Source organism: Microtus oregoni, unplaced genomic scaffold (assembly GCF_018167655.1).
Source record: "Microtus oregoni isolate MIOR12 unplaced genomic scaffold, Mior012 000049F_ref0000343, whole genome shotgun sequence".
Taxonomy (NCBI): domain Eukaryota; kingdom Metazoa; phylum Chordata; class Mammalia; order Rodentia; family Cricetidae; genus Microtus; species Microtus oregoni.
The window spans coordinates 2,050,024-2,067,208 of NW_024543223.1; positions in this window are offsets into that span (position 1 = coordinate 2,050,024).

The window sequence follows — 17,185 nt, forward strand, 5'->3', positions numbered from 1 at the left end:
AAAGATAAATGTTAGAATACTATGTCATTGTGAGCCCAGAGCTAAGTGCCGCCACATATCACTTAGGAAGTGAATTCGCATCCTGCCTCCTGCCTAAGAATGGGAGGGCCCAGCTGCAGGCTCTTGCTGTTAACCTTCCCCGTACACAAAATGTATAATAAAATACGACTCCCTCCCTGCCACATAGGCTGATTCTGACTGTCTATCTCTGGTGCTGGGGTCTGAACTCTCCTTGGAGTCTCTGACATGCTGTTATCCCTCCATCTTCCAGGGCATTGATAGCTCTTCTATGCCTTGGTGCCCAGTAATCTGTCTCAGCGTCCTCTGAAGCACCTGCCCCAGTCAAGCACAAGAGGCTGAGAGCCCACATTGCAGCAAGAATCTACTTCAGTGCAGAGTTCGGAGTAACAGGCTGATGAGAAGGACTGGAAACCGGGGAACCCAAGCCAACCCGAGAGGAAGGGATGAAGCTCGGGGACTCAGAAATACTCCCTAGCACCCCACCACTGAGCTAAGCACTAGTCCTAAAACTTTCTTTTTCATCCAGCAGTGCTCACGTGTGTGTGTGTGTGTGTGTGTGTGTGTGTGTGTGTGTGTGTGTGTTGGGAATTGAATCCAGAACCTCCATGAGTTGAACAACCAAGTAAGGCCCCAGAAAACAATTTTGGGGGAACTAAAACAATAAATCTGAGAGACCATTCTCTCTCTTTTCCTAAAGACTTACCTTTTTGGGTTTTTGTTTTTGTTTGTTTTTAAGACAGGGTTTCTATATGTAGCCCCAGCTATCCTAGAACTCATTCTGTAAACTAGGCTGGCCTCGAGCTAACAGAGATCCACCTGCCTCTACTCCCCTAGTGCTGGGATTAAAGAGGTGTGCCACCACCACCTGGCTGACATACTTTACTTTTAATTGTGTGTCAGTGTATGGAAAAGTGCAGGTGTGTGCTGGGAACCGTAGGGTCAGAGACAGCAGAACACCCCCCCCCATCAGGAAAAGGTGGTTCACAGCTGGCAACCGAAGTCGCAAGTTGGGTTCCCTGGAAGAGCAGCGCAGGCTCTTAACTTGAGCCCTCTTTTTTATTTTGAAATTATTACCTTTTTTATATTTTATTTACTTAATTGTGTGTGTGTGTGTGTGTGTGTGTGAATATGTATGTGTACCACAAGAATGCAGATGCACACAGAGACCAGAAGAGGGCATCAGATCTCCTGGAGCTCAAGTTACAGGCAGTTGTGAGCGGCCATGTGGGTGCTGGGAACCCAACCCAAGTTCCTTGTAAGAGCAGAAAGTGACATAATCCAATAAAAAACGGAGTACAGACCTAAACAGAGAACTCTCAACAGAGGAATCTAAAATTGCTGAAAGACACTTAAGAAAATGTTCAACATCCTTAGTCATCAGAGAAATGCAAATCAAAACAACTCTGAGATTCCATCTTACACCTGTAAGAATGGCCGAAATCAAAAACACTGATGACAACTTATGCTGGAGAGGTTGTGGGGAAAAGGGAACACTTCTGCATTGCTGGTGGTAATGCAAGCTGGTACGACCCCTTTGGGTGTCAGTGTGGCGATTTCTCAAAAAATTAGGAAACAACCTTCCTCAAGACCCAGGAATGCCACTTTGGGGTATATATCCAAAGGATGCTCAATCGTGCCACAAGGACATGTGCTCTCAATTATGTTCATAGCAGCTTTGTTTGTCATAGCCAGAACCTGGAAACAACCTAAATGCCCCTCAATCGAAAAATGGATAAGGAACATGTGGTACATTTACACAATGGAGTACTACACAACCGAAAAAAATAACAACAGCTTGAATTTTGTAGGCAAATGGATGGAGCTAGAAAACATTATTTTGAATGAGGTAACCCAGACACAGAAAGACAGTTATCACATGTACTCACTCATAGGTGGTTTTTAAACAATAAGCAAAGAAAGCCAGTCTACAAACCACAATCCCAAAGAATTTAGACAACAATGCGGACACTAAGAGAGACTTACACAGATCTAATCTACATGGGAAGTAGAAAATAGAAAAAGACAGGATCTCCTGAGTAAATTGGGAGCATGGGGACCTTGGGGAAGGGTTGAAGCAGGGAGGGGAGAGGTAGAGAGGGGAGCAGAGAAAAACGTAGAGCTCAATAAATATCAAGAAGAAAGAAAGAAAGAAAGAAAGAAAGAAAGAAAGAAAGAAAGAAAGAGCACAAAGTGTGTCTAACTGCTGAGCTGTCTCTCCAACCCCGATTACCATTTTTTTTGCTTAGCTGGGTTTTAGGTTGGTGTTTTTGTTTTGTTTTGAGACAGGTCTCCCATAGCTGTGTAGGAATCTTGATGCCATTTATTTTCTCCTTTGGTTAAAGAACTAAGACACAGGAAAATTCTCAGACACAGCAGGCAGCAATGGGTAGGAGCTTTATTCACGTCTAAGAAGTGTAGCTATGCACACAGAGAACAAGACACACAAAGATTCCCTGTAGAGTGAAGAAGGGACTCAGAATTCACAATCCATCTTTTCCCTAGGGGTTTTAAGTGTTTTTGGTGGCCGGGGAAAGAGCCCCTTCCCTAATTTTGGATTGTTCAGCTTAAAGAAAAGGGAACTGGCAGGCTCTCAGCCTCAGGACATTTTTAAGAACAGTCCTGAGTCTATCTAGTCACCCTGGGAGGGACAGCCGGAAGTGGGGGCCCTGCTGGCCAGAGAAATATCCCACCAGACCATTGTCTCAGGTCAGGAAGATGAGGAAGAACCAGGACTTCCTGTTAACTGTCTGTAACCCCCTTCCTCTCTGTCTGCCTGTCAGGGATCTGTCTGTCTCCTAGTCCCTCTTGTCCAGCTGGGTCTCAAATCCCTATGAACTCTTCACCCCGCAGGTGCTGGGATTGCAGGCATATGCTACCATGCTCAGCTAGAATTTTTGCAATTGTGATGCCACTTCTAACGGTGGCCTTCCAGGAAGACCCGCTTTTGCCCAGGGTAACACAGGGACGTTTCTGATATTTATAAACAAAAGTGAGCTAGGTGTAGTGGCGCAGGCCTTTAATCCCAGCACTGGAGAGGCAGAAAGAGTCAGACGGATCCCTGTGAGCTCAAAAACAGCACGGTCTACAGAGTGAATCCAGGAAAGCCAAAGATACACAATGAGACCCTGTTTCACCAAAGCAGAACAAAACAAAAAGTGGTTTTTGATTGTTTGTTTGTGTGTTATAGTTGGCACTGGGATGGAATATAGGTTCTACCTATAGCTTTGCCTGTGGTATCTAGGCACCCACTTGGCCATAGAGCTATGTCTCCAATTCAGAATCTTCCTTAACAACCCAAAGTAGAGTGTCCTTTATAGTAGGACAGGATGAACACACACACACACACACACACACACACACACACTTCAGCCCAGTTCCTTCCATCATCCTCTGCAGTCTTAGGCACACTCACACTTAAAGGGACCAAAACCCTTTTAGGGGTCTGCTGTGCATTTAAGTCTCCTTCAGTAGCACAGAAGGGCTTCCCAAAAGTTACCCTGGGGATTACTCAAGACTTCTCTCAATATTTTCTTAAAAATTTTGAGAGGCACTCTGCAGTGGTTTGAATAACAATGGCCCCACAGGCTCATGTATTTGAATGCTTAGCCATCAGGGAGTAGCACTACTTGAGAAGGATTAGAAGAGTTGGTGGCTGTGGCCTTGTTGGAGAAAGTGTGTCACTATGGTGGGTTTTGAGGTTTCTTGATGTGGGATAACCCTTCTGTTTGCTATGAATATATTTCACTACCATTGATTAATAAAGAAGTTGCTTTGGTTGATAGCAAGGCAAGATAGAACCAGGTAGATACCAGATAGATACAGGTAGAAGAAGGGTGGAGTCAGGGGCAGATACCAGCAAGTCGCAGGAGCAACAAAAAGATGTAATAGAGAACAGGTAACACCACGGAGCCACATGGAAAAAAAAACAGATTAGCTGGGTGGTGGTGGTGCACGCCTATAATCCCAGCACTTGGGAGGCAGAGGCAGGCAGATCTCTGTGAGTTTGAGGCTAGTCTGGTCTATAGAGCTAGTTCCAGGACAGGCTCCAAAGCTACAGAGTAACCCTGTCTCGAAAAACCAAACCAAACCAAACCAACAAACAAACAAAAAAACAGATTAATAGAAATGGGTTAATTTAAGTTGTTAAAGCTAGTTAGCAATAAGTCAAACCGTTTGTAATTAATATTAAGCTCTTAGTGATTATTTTAAAAGTGGCTGCAGGACAAGAAAGTCTCTGTTTATAGTGTGTAAAGCCCATGCCAAGATCAGTCCCCTCTCTCCATCCCTCCCTCCCTCCCTCCCCCCTCCCTCCCCCCTCTCTTTCTCTCTCTTTCTTCCGCTCTTGTCTTCAGATCAGGATGTTGCTTTCAGCTATCTCTCCAGCACCATGCTTGCCATGCTCCCCACTGTGATGATTATGGATAAACCTCTGAAACTCTAAGGCAGCCCCCAGTTAAATGCTCTCTTTTGTAGGAGTTGCCTTGGTCATCGTGTCTCTTCACAGCAATACAACAGTAGCTAAGACACCCCACTTCTGAGGTTCCCTAATCCCTTCTTGAACCCTCTTTGTATCAGTCAGCTTGTGACTGATTGCTCTCTGATCGCAAATGTGCTAACCCCATGACAGCTCCCCCCCACCTCTCCGATGGCAGCAGCAGCCTCCAGAGAAAGGTCTTTGAGAATCCAAGCACCTCGTTTGCTCCACAAATGAGTGTTGTTCCACTTCTTTGATGTCAGGCCCTGTTCCAGACCTGCTTGGAGAGAGACCACTGGCTTCATGGAGACCCTTCCACCATTGGCTTTGGTAGGGATAAGAGTCCAAGGGAGCAGAGAACCACCACCAGACCTGCTCTGCTAATAACCACCGTTGATGGAATTGGGGTGCCTATGCTAATCTTCAGGAACTGCAAGCAGATACTACGGAAAGATCTTTATTTTTATTTATTTTTTGTGTATAAGTGTTTGCCTGCATGCATGTGTACCACATGAATGCATGGTACCCACCAAGGTCAGACAAGGGCATCAGGTCCTCTAGATTTGAACTGAAGTTCCAGACAATTATGAGTCTCCATGTCCACAAAGGAGGTGTGGCTTATCTGCTTCAGGAGTCTTTCCTGGTCTGTGGCAACAACTAGGGCTGTTATTTCAGGATCCCAAATTCAACTATCTGGCTGAAATTAAGGCAGAATCCCCCACTCCTCTTCCACAAGAATTGCCACAGTGTGAATCTAGACCTAGGCTGAGACTACAAAAATAGGGGTTACTATGTGAAATAACTTGTGGAGGAGTCAGTGCACGCTCTGGGGCTGGTGGGTGCCTAGAGGGAGGAGGAGCCAGAGGATATTCAGTGAGTCTATATTGTGATACACCTGGCAGATCCGTGCCCCAGGAAGAACATACCATCACAGGCACACATTGACCTACTGTGGATGACTCAAAGGTAGGTTGGGAGACACCCTGCACACAGTGAAACGCCTCTTCCTCCAGGGCTGGGTGGGCCAACCTCAGTAGAGAGGAGTTCCACGGCCAGGGTGCATTCTGTATGTTAGCTGTTCTTAGGTTAGTTCATCATCTCTCTGGGCTTCAGTCGGTGGCCTGTGCTGACATCAATTTACATCGTGAACGAAGATTTTGAAGATCCTGAGGGTCTGTCTGGTTGGAGAGTTTGGGTTGAGTCTGCTACAGAGTAGGAGCGGCTGAAGGCTCTTGAACAGGAAGTCAATGAAAGAGAATTGAAGCAGGACACCCGTGCAGAGAGGCACAGACCATTCCACGTGACTTAGTGCTGACAAGTAAGGCTCACGCAAATCAGATCTAAGCAGACCTAGGTCAAAAACTCTCCATGGCTCCTGGAAGCCTGAACAGCAGTTTCTCTTCCTTCCTTCCTTCTTTCTTTCTTTCTTTCTTTCTTTTTGCTTTGTTTGTTTGTTTTTTGAGACAGGTCTTTCTGTGTTGCCCTGGCTATCCTAGAACTCACTCTGTAGACCAGGCTGGCCTCAAACACACAGAGAACTGCCTACCTAGTGCTGGGATTAAAGGTGTGTGCCGCCACTGCCTGGCCTAAAAACTTTTCCTTACCTCTGTCCAGGCAGGACTGGCTTTAAGACTGTGCAGATCACAGGCCCAATGCAAGTTAGCTCTCTGTTCCACCATCTTGGAATTCTTATTACCTTTATTTATTATATTTATTCAGTTCACGTGTATGTGTATGGTGTGGAGGAGGTCTCAGGGGACAATTTGTAGAAGTTCTCTTCTTCTACCATAAGGATTCTGAGAATCAGAACTCAAGTCTATAGACTTGGCAGCAAGCTTGTTGAATCAACTCGCTGGCCCAGATTCTTAGTTCTCTGAAGGAAGAGCACCATGTTTTGTAGGCAGTCCTGCCTGCGGGACTCTTCTGCCCAGCCCGCATTGCCCTCACCTTTCCTACACACACACCACTTCTCTCTCACCCTTTGAACTCAGAGAAAATAGAGGCACTGTCTTATTAGCATTTCTATTGCTGTGATGAAACACCATGACCAAAAACAAGTTGGGGAAAGGGTTTATTCGACTTACAATTCCATATCACTGTTCATAACTGAAGTCAGGACAGGAACTCACACAGGACAGGAACCTGGAGGCAGGAGCTGATGCAGAGGCATGGAGGGGTGCTGCTTACTGGGTTGCTCCCCATAGCTTACTCAGTCTGCTTTCTAATAGAACCAAGTACCAGCAGCCCAGAGCTTTGCCACCCACAATGGGCTGGCATCAATCACTAATTAAGAAAATGTCCCACATACCTGCCTTCAGCCTGATCTTATGGAGGCATCTTCTCAATTGAGGTTCCTCCTCTCAGATGAGCTTAACTTGTATCAAGTTAACATTAAAAAAAAAAATTTAGCCAGCACAGGAAGGACCCTAGGCTTGCCTTAGAGACAGAGGGACCAGGCAGGAAGAGTGGGAATCAAAGGGGCCCTCTGCAGCTGCCCACTTCCCTGGGCTTGTTTCCCAGTATGACTCTCAGGATGCCTGCTTCTTTTGGGACAGTGTGGCAGCCAGTTTCCAAATGGATGGGTCAGTGACTGAAAAACCCATCTGATGCAGATGGCAGGAGAGTCCATTGTCCAGACAAGGCTGGAGACCTGGTAAGGAGAATATCATGTCTTAAACCTGAAGACCAGCCAGTCTCTCTTGATACACCTGAAGATACGATAAGAAGAAAGAAAAGCCGGGCGGTGGTGGCGCATGCCTTTAATCCCAGCACTCGGGAGGCAAAGGCAGGCGGATCTCTGTGAGTTCGAGACCAGCCTGGTATACAAGAGCTAGTTCCAGGACAGGCTCCAAAACCACAGAGAAACCCTGTCTCCAAAAACCAAAAAAAAAAAAAAAAAAAAAAAAAAAAAAAAAAAAAAAAAGAAGAAGAAGAAAGAAAAGCGGAGCCTGGAAGACTAACTATTCTGCCTAGTGAGGTAAGTATTTGCTGCAAAGGTCTCTCCCTCAATGCAAACACTTGCAGAGTCTCATGTGAAACCTTCTCTCTGTGGACTGGTCCCCCTTTCCCATCTTGCACTTCAACACCTGATGCTCACTCTTGCTCAAGCAGCCGCCTAAACCTTCCTTTGCTCACTCTGCTGCTCTCTTGGCTCACAATTCAAATGGCAAGCTCCCTTTTTTCTGCTCTTTTGCTCCCCCCCCCCAGCAACCATGGAGGCACCAGCTTGCCTGCCCTGTTACTTTCTTTCTCAAACACCAATAGAATTGTTATCAAATTTCCTTCTGAGTCCATTTTAAATTATTTTATTTGCAAGACTAAGACCTGAAAAAGAGCCCCTATGTCCCCGGGTTATGTCAGGACATTTACACACATACTGGCTCTTCCTGGAATGCCCTCATCCATGACTTTCTGTTTTGTTTAATTTTGGCTTCGATTTTTTGAGACAGGGTTTCTATATAGCTTTGGAGTTTGTCCTAGAACTCGCTCTGTAGACCAGGCTGGCTTCAAACTCACAGAGATTCACCTGTCTCTGCCTCCTGAGTTCTGGGATTAAAGGTGTGTGCTACCACCGCCTGTTTCACTCTTTGACCTAGGCTATCCTCTGATGTGGGATGTCCTTCTGTATATGTGTTTCTTTTATTGGTTAACGAATAAAGCTGCTTTGGCCTATGACAGGGCAGAATATAGCCAGGTTAGGAGAGATAGAATAGGCAGAGTCAAAGAGATGCCATGTGGCTGCTGAAGGAGACAGATGCCAGAATTTACCAGTAGGCCACAGCCTCGTGGTGATACACAGATTAATAGAAATTATTTAAGATGTAAGAACTAGCTAGAAATGCATCTAAGCTATTGGCCAAACAGTGTTGTGATTAATATAGTTTCTGCATGATTACTAGGGACTGGGTGGTCAGAAAATGAACAGGCGATCTTTGTTTACATAATGGCACCAACATGGACCGACTACATCCACATAAAACCTGGGAGAGCTTGGGAAAGAATTCTAGACACAAAAGAGCAGAGTTAAGCATGGCTTCTTGGTAGCAGCATTTTGTCCGGTGAGCTCTGTTTGGCATGACTCCATTAAGAGAAGGCTTCCTGACTCAGCATTAGCAGTAAAAACTGCACGGCTCCTTTAAGAGCTAGCTTCCTGGTTTATGCTGGTCCTGTTAGGAGCACCTAAATGGGGTCTGTGAGCAAAGTGTTACAAATTACATAATGGCAACACAGACCCGCTGCATCCCTGGAGCTGGGGGACTCATGGAGCTGGAGTATGTTGGACTAGGCAGAGCAAACAGGCAGAGCGCGGAGTTGGTCCTTACCATGCCCACTTAGCATTAAAAAAAAAAAGTGCTCCTGGTCAGAAAATGATTATAGATATGCAATAAAGGCAGATTCAGACAAAAAAAAAAAGACCTCTGAATGGGTCACAGTGTTGGATAAATGTACATGGGCTTATGAGAGAGAAGAAAGAGTACAGAAAGTCATAGTCATAGACTAAAGGAGTAAAGACAATTCAATATTAAAAAGTAAAAGAGTTTTTAAAAATCCACATAAAGATAGAAAATACACAGAGAGTCTGGATTATGTGTACTATTGTGTTTTCTTTTAATTTTTTGGCTGTGAATGATCTAAGTACAGAGAGCTATATCATTGTTCAGGCTGCTAAGCTAAACCAACATATATATTTTAAGGTATCTTGACTTTAAAATTTGAGTCTACAGATATATTACTTTGGAAAAGAGGTTCTGTTTTTGTCTCCACAGAAGATAAGAATCTGTAGATTCATTCCAGTCTAATGTGGTTTTGTTGAACAAGACCCCTCCTGAAAGGTCTCCATGAACCCGAAAAATAGTTTGCCCAACAAACAGCAGGAATCAGTTTGGAGAAAACTATGCCCAAATTCCAAAAATGATTGTTTGTAAATGTTTATTTTCATTTTAAAAGGGTTGGTTATAATTGATTAATGATCATGGTCAACCTCTGTTCTAAAAAGGGGGGGGGAGCATGATATAGAAATGAATACTTTACATTGGTATGGACTTTGATTTATTGATAGAAATTTAAGGTCAATTTTGTTATATGTACATTTCTATTCTTGTTTAAGGTTTTATGTTTATACACTCATTTTAAAATGTAATGTATAATTTAAAATTATGGATTAATAGTCATTTATAATAGTCAAACTTGTAGTCATGTTAGTTAGGTTTTCTAGATATGCATAGATATATTTCTGTTAGATAGATAATCTTCAACACTTCAAAGACCTATATAATATGGCATTTAAAAGGTTTTAAGAACTTAGACTTTTCTCAACAGTGAGACATGTCTGCTTCTGGCAGCATCAATTACTTCAGAGAGGTTGATGGGCATTGAAGAAACTCATTATGGACTTTGCCTTCAATGACAAGGTTAGACATCTGGGCAAGACACTGCTCTTGCCTGGGCTGCTTGATGGTATGCTGTATGAACTGGACATGCAGGACCCACAGAAAAATAAGGCTGCTGAACTTTCCAAAAGATGGGAGGGCCCTTCAGGGTTCCTGCTTCATCAAAACCAAAACCAAAACAAACAACAAAAAAAACAAAAACAATTCGAGACCAGCCTGGTCTACAAGAGCTAGTTCCAGGACAGGCTCCAAAACCACAGAGAAACCCTGTCTCGAAAAACAAAAAAAAACAAACAAACAAAAAAAAAAGCCTGCCAGACACTCTACAGAACACAGAAGAAAGCAACTGATAAACTTTGCCATTACAAGGCAGAACAGATCTTCAAATTTCCTGCTTCATGGAAAAGTCTGCCAGATATTATGGGCCTGTAAGCTAAATATGGATGCCCCAACATTACAGAAGAACTTTGGGTGACTGTCCAAGCAGCAAAATGTTTGTAAATTCTAGAACTTTGGAAGTTACTCACAATGTACTTCCTGTTGACTTAGGCATTATTATATCCTTCTGGGGTCTTTGAAGAGTTGGAAAAAGATAGTTATAGTTTTTCTTAGTTATGATAAATGATAAATTATATATGAACCTTCCAGATACAAATAGATTAAATATTGTAAGTGTAATTCTTCTTTGATACCTGTTTTGTTATATGTAATTTTACTATGTTAAAATTAAAACTTTACTTTTTAAATAGACAGAAAGGGGGAGATAATGTGGGATGTCCTTCTATATATGTGTTGATTTTGTTGGTTTATTGGTTTGGCCTATGGCAGAGCAGAATTAGCAGATTGAAAGAGATAGAGAGAGTAGGTAGAGTCAAAGAGACACCATGTAGCTGTCAAAGGAGACAGATGCCAGAATTTACCAGTAGGCCATAGCCTCATGGTGATACACAGATTAATAGAAATAGGTTCATTTAAGATGTAAGAGCTAGCTAGAAATATGCCTAAGCTATTGGCCAAGCATTGTTGTGATTAATATAGTTTCTGTGTGATTATTCAGGTCTGGGCAGCCTGGAAACGAATGAGCAATCTGTTTATAGTCCTCCTGCCTCAGCCTCCCAAATGCTAAGATAACACGCAGAAACCTCCATACTTGACTTCAACAAAATACCTTTTTTATTTTTTGGTTTTTCATGACAGAGTTTCTCTGTGTTGCCCTGGCTGTCCTGGATGGAACTTGCTCTGTAAACTAGTCTGGCTTCAAACTCACAGAGAATTAAAGGAATGTGCCATCACTGCCTGACAACAAAGTTCCTGTTAGCCTCCAGATGTTAGCATAATTTTCTGAGCCTCATAACTCTATTTAATAAAATTGTCAAGAAGCCAGGCAGTGGTGGCTTACACCTCTAATCTCAGTATTAGGAGGCAGAAGCAGACAGATCTCTGAATTTGAGGCCAGCCTGGTCGACAGAGTATGAGTTCCTGGACAGCCAGGGTTGCACAGTGAAACCCTGCCTCAAAAACATATAAAATAAATAAATAAATAAATAAATAAATAAATGGATGAATAAACAGGCAAGAAGCCTAGGTGTCATTGCTGCAGCCATCTCCCATGGCTATGTGTTCTGCCACCCAGCCTTGGTTCTGAGTCCTGAGTCTACCTGTTTCAGAACCTGTTCACGACTTGGTGTTATCACAAATGCACCAAGATGTCCTGGGCACACATGGACAAGTTGAGTGGCTGCACAGAAAAGTCAATCAAGTACAAAAGCTGGGAGACACAACTGGTGAGCCATACGGCAGGCTGACTTCCCATTCACAGAGAAGGACTTGATTCCAGTGCTGTTTCAAATGCTGACCTCTAGGACTGGAGGAAAAGCTCGGGGGTTTAGAGCACTTGTTCTTGTGGAGGACCTGGGTTCTATTCCCAGCACCCACATGGCAGCTCACAACCATATGTAACTCTGGTTCCAGGGGATCTGATGCCCTCTTCTGGCCTCCTGGGTCACTGCATGCACACGGTGCACAGACAAACATGCAGGCACAACACCAATATGTATACAAATTAATTTAAAAATAGGAAAACTAAAAAAACAAAGTACTGGCCCCTAGGTTCCTAGGTCAGAATGAGGGCTGCATGAGAATGTGGCAGGTCCCACAAGACAGTGAGTAAGACTGGATCAAGAGGGCCGTGATGGGATATAGATGGTTTCCCCTCCCTGCCTCTGCCTCTGCCTCACAGAACCAGCAGCCTTGTGCTCCTGAACCAGACTTACCTGGAGTTGTAGAGTAGATGGCCCCATCAGTGACCATGACCTCAGGCCTTTGGAGCTCTTTTTTTGTTTTGTTTTGTTCTGTTTTTTTGAGACAGGGTTTCTCTGTAGCTTTTGGTTCCTGTCCTGGAACTAGCTCTTGTAGACCAGGCTGGCCTCAAACTCCCAGAGATCTGCCTGCTTCTGCCTCCCGAGTGCTGGGATTAAAGACATGAGCCACTATAGCCCAGCTTCCTTTGGAGCTCTTTCAATGGATGAGAAGAAGCAGAACAGTAAGGATAAAATGAACAGCACTACCAACACCTCCAGTCCACAGAGGAGGAAGGCAGACTCAAGCCATGTGTCATGGTCATACAGCAAGAGGCAAGGACCTCCCTCCAGGCTTGTCTTTTTCCTGAAGCTAAGGTATGGACGGCTGAAGCATCCTGGGTTTAGGCCCCAACTCCCACCACCATGGCTGTTTAACCTTGGGCACATCACTCTTCTCTGTTACAACTTGGGGCCTATCTCTAAGGCTGTGGGACTTCATTGGAAATTGCTTAGTATGGCTGTGGGCAACACCTGACACCCTTGCAACTTCTTAGCACTGCGCCCAGAGGGACACAGCACACAGCTGCTTAGGGGACTAAGAAACTGCTGGGTGCCAAATTTAGTGGTCGTCAGGGGCAAGCTGCTCAACTGTGTGGCTCTCAGTTGCTCTGTCCATCAAAAGGGCTCATAATAGCTTTATCCCATTGAGTGGTCATGAGGGATGAATGAGTTACTGTAGGCTGTGGTTTGATTTTTTTCTCCCATAAGCACTTTCTATATTTCTAAGGTTCTGAAGGCTATTCAAGGCCAGCGGGAGATGATGGGGCCCCAAGCCCCCCCACATCACTGGCTATAGCTCCAGGCACTGCCTTGTCTGCCATTTGGCTATTATTAGGCCCAAAGTCCTCGTCTCCAATCCAGATGGGGAGTAAGAGGAGCAGGCAGGGACTAGGCTGGGATCACAGCGGGGAGGCTGGATGTGGGTTTGGGCCCCACCCTGCCTGCAGCTGGTCCAGCAGCCACGTCTACACTTGGCTCTGAGGTTGGAGCTAAGCACTGCCTCCCACCACAGCTGCCTCCTCTGGGAAGGCTCAGAGGCCTTCTGCAGCCTTTAGCACTTTCCTATCAGCCCCCAGAAGGCCGGTCAGACCTGCACAGAAGTTTGGAGTCCATCCTGCTTGCCTCTAGAGCCTGCGAGAGAGCCATCTGCTTTCCCCTCTATGGCTCTCCATGCATCCCTTAAGGGTTCCTTGGTCTCCTGAAGAAGAAAGGTGCACACCTCTGCCTTCAAATGCCAGCCCTCCACCATTGGGCTACACCAACTTGGATGAGGATCTCCTTGTCTCTAAACTGCCCTGTTTTTTGTTCTGTAAAATGAACGTATCCCAGCACCTACTTGACAGAGCTGTGCTCCGCCTTGAACAACTGAAGTGTACACAGCAGGTGCTCAGTATGTGCCAGGACTGATCTTATTTCATGCTTGTGTGGGTGGATCAGACTCTGAGAAAGAAAAGGTATCGAGGAGACTGAGGTCCACGGTGGCTCTGCTCTTGACTTGCTGTGTGATTAACTCCTCCTCCTGGCCCTGTCTGGGACTCAGGTTACCCACCTGTATCATAAAGGGTACATCTAGAACTTTGGGGTGGCGAGACCCAGCTCCTGTGCTCATAAGCAGTAAGAGAATTTGTTTTAAGAATCTGACAAAGTGCTGGGCGGTGGTGATGAGCACCTTTAATCCCAGAACTCAGGAGGCAGAGGCAGGCGGATCTCTGTGAGTTCAAGGCCAGCCTGGTCTATAGAGTGAGTTCCAGGACAGCTCAGCTAGGGCTGTTACACAGGGAAACCCTGGTGGTGGTGGTGGGGGGGCTAACAAACTATCACACGGGCCTACCTCCCACTGGGCAGCAGATTCGTGATTAGGATAAGGGTCTGAGTTTGAGTTGTGGGTGTCAGAGAACTTAGTCTCACTGGGATCACCTCATCTCTGTAAGGGTGACATCTCACCAGACTCAAGCTTCAAGGGTCCTTATGATAGAGCTGCCACATGATATTGCAGACCAGGGTTCACATCATCTATACCCCAATGAACCTTCCTTCTCCCTTCACCAGGAACTCCTTAAAAGTCATAAGAGATCCAGGTTGGCTCACATTAAGCCCTCCCCTTTGTCTCTGGGGCTGTTCTTCTGACATCCACTCCACCCAGGGGTCTCATAGCCCCTCCTCTCCTCCAAGATTATAGTTGCCCAGAGACACAACAGCTAGAAGACTTGTGATGACCTTGACAAACCGGTTGGGGAAGCAGGTCAGCTGACCTCCTCAAACTCAAGGTTGTGACCTTGGAGGCCCCAGCTCTGCCCCCAGAGAGAAAGGGCCCAGCCAGCACCGGCGAGAACCGGTTCTCTTTTGGAACCTTGGTCTAGCCTTATTTGCCCGACTGCTCCCTCTCAGTCACCTTGCTTCCGCGCTGCCTTCGGCTCTGGCTGTCTGCAAGCTGCCTTTCCTTCAGCTCTCAGACACCAACCCAAGCTTTGCTCTCAGCAGCCTTTGGGCTCTAGGTACTTTCTCTCCTCCTGCTTCCGCTGTGCCATCAGTCGCCAACCCACCCCTCGCTCCCCAATTCTTTCTCCGAGACCACCTCACACTCCAAGGCTCAGGCCTCAGCTAGCCTTACAGCCACTTAGAGGCACAAACAGGCATAGCCTAAGGTTAAGATCTTTCTGACGGGTCTGGGTCCTTAAGTTCCTCACCGGAAAACACCTCCAACGTGCAGGGCAGAGAAAGAAACAAAGAAGGCTCTGAGAAGCCTAAGGCCTTGCACAAGGCAGAGCTGGGATCAGAAAACATAATTTTCTTGCCTCTTGCTTGGCCCCAGGTGTGGTGGGGGAGAGGGAATGGCGGGGGGGGGGGGACCCAGAGTGAGTCAGGGAACCAATGCTGCCAGCTTGGTAAAAATCATCATTTTTGGACTTAGGCTTTAGAGCAAAATATTACCCTTGGCCCGTGAGCTGTTCCAGCCACTGTGCCCTAACTCTGCCAGGACAGGGTTGGATGTGGGGGAATCCAGAGCCTTCCTGTTATAGCCCTTTGGAGGACTGAGAGCCAGTCAGTCCGTCAGAGGTTGGCACTGCCTTTTTCTAAACTGAGCAGATAGAAACTCAGGCCTCTGGGGTGCCTTCAAAATTCATTCCTCCTTCTCCTCTGGTGCCCAGGGCTCTTCACTGGCAACACTACCTGTATTTCCTACCCACAGCCCCTTCACCTCCGCTTCTCACCCACACGCCTCCCAGACTTTGTTCATAGGTGGTCTCTTCTGGAAAATGTCCTTCTATCAGGTGAGTTTTCTTTGTACTTATCTTCAGTAATATTTAGCATACCACCACCTCTAAGAAGCCCTCCGAGATTTCTTCCATATTTGAAACAAGGTTAGGAGAGGTGCTTTGGCAGTGGGCAACATTCTGCCATGATGGTGCCTTTGCCTCCCAGCAAGTCGGCTTGCTCCTTGTAGAAGCAGGCAGGCATGGTGTTTATCTTGGTGATCTGGTGTACAGCACCTGCTGGGCACTCTCACCGGGTGTATACTCTTCCCTGCACGTGGTTATAAAGTTTCTGGCCACCTGCCCTGGGTTGCCCTCTGATGCCCAGATCACCATCACCACCACCAGTCACCCCCACCCATGGCGCCCATCCCTTGTAAGAAGGAAGAAAAAGAGGCGGGGTAGGTCAACCTGGAGGCAGGCCAGGGCTTGCCATGCCTAGGTCAGAGCGAGGGAGCACAAGCTCTAAACAGGCATCCAGGGTGTTAGCACCCAGCAGTCGGTTCACTGGAGCAATCGGCTCCCACTCAAACAGATCCTGAGACTTAGTTATGTCCAGCAGAAAGGTGGGTCCCCAGGGACGCAAGGTTTGCAGTGCTCCCCATCTGGCCTTGCAGAGCCTTCGCCCTCGTTCTGGAGAATAAGCTGGTATCTAGCTCAGGTAGAGAGGGCTTGGAACGACAGTCTCCACGCTGGGTACTTCTGCTTGACTCGCAAACAGCTTCTTTCTCTCGGTCTCACTTCCCAGTGAGCGTAAGATGAGAGGACCACCTCTTGAGGTGTGGGAGGAAACGAACGGCACAGAGAAAAGACGCTCGGAATGGACACAGGGCCTCTCTTTAGGTGTGTACAGGGTGGTCTTGGAGAAATCTGACCTGGCGCTCTCCGAGACAACAGGACCCCACCTCAGCTCCCACAATGCCACGTCACGGAGGTCCGAAGCACAGATTAGAATCAAGGCTAGGAGGTATGAACTGCCGCTTCATTGGCTTTTGTCCTCCTCTGTACAACGGATGGGACAGTTCAAATCTCATTTGTTGTCATGGATATTATAATCTGGCACATGAAACACACAAAATAAATAAATTGGTGTTCTTATAGTTTTTATTTGACTTACAGTTTTTACTTATCAAGCAGGATTCCAGACTCGACCTGGCCAGGCTCCTTCCCAGTTGAGGCTCCACCCACTTTTGTCTCCACCAAGACCGGTAGGGCGGCTCCACAGCTTCCAGGGCTGGACGCTGGAGGTGGCTTTCTCTACAGGGTCTGAGCTCTTATTTGATCTTGGGAATATTGGTTCTTTGGGACTTCTGCTCTCCCCCCCCCCCCCCCCATTTGCTGAGGATTGTGAACTTCATAGACCTTGTTTAGGACTACAGGGCTCCCAGAGGCAGACTTTAAAATGTTTGGGAGAGCATGCTTTATGGACAGGGGAAGACGTACTACCGGTATGATTGATCCTGTTCCATCTCAGAGGGTCCTTGGCGACTCGATACAGGGTCAAGATGCTGCTGGTCATTACCCTGCGATGGCAAAAACCAGGTGTCCCGAAAGCGCTCCATGAGCGTTGGCGGAGCAAGCCTGAGTTCCGAAGCCAGTAGTGGGTGGAGTCCGGAGAAAGGATGTAGTCTCAGGAACAAAGAGGAGGGCGGGGAGGGGCTGTCCAGACCTCTCAGAGCTTACCCC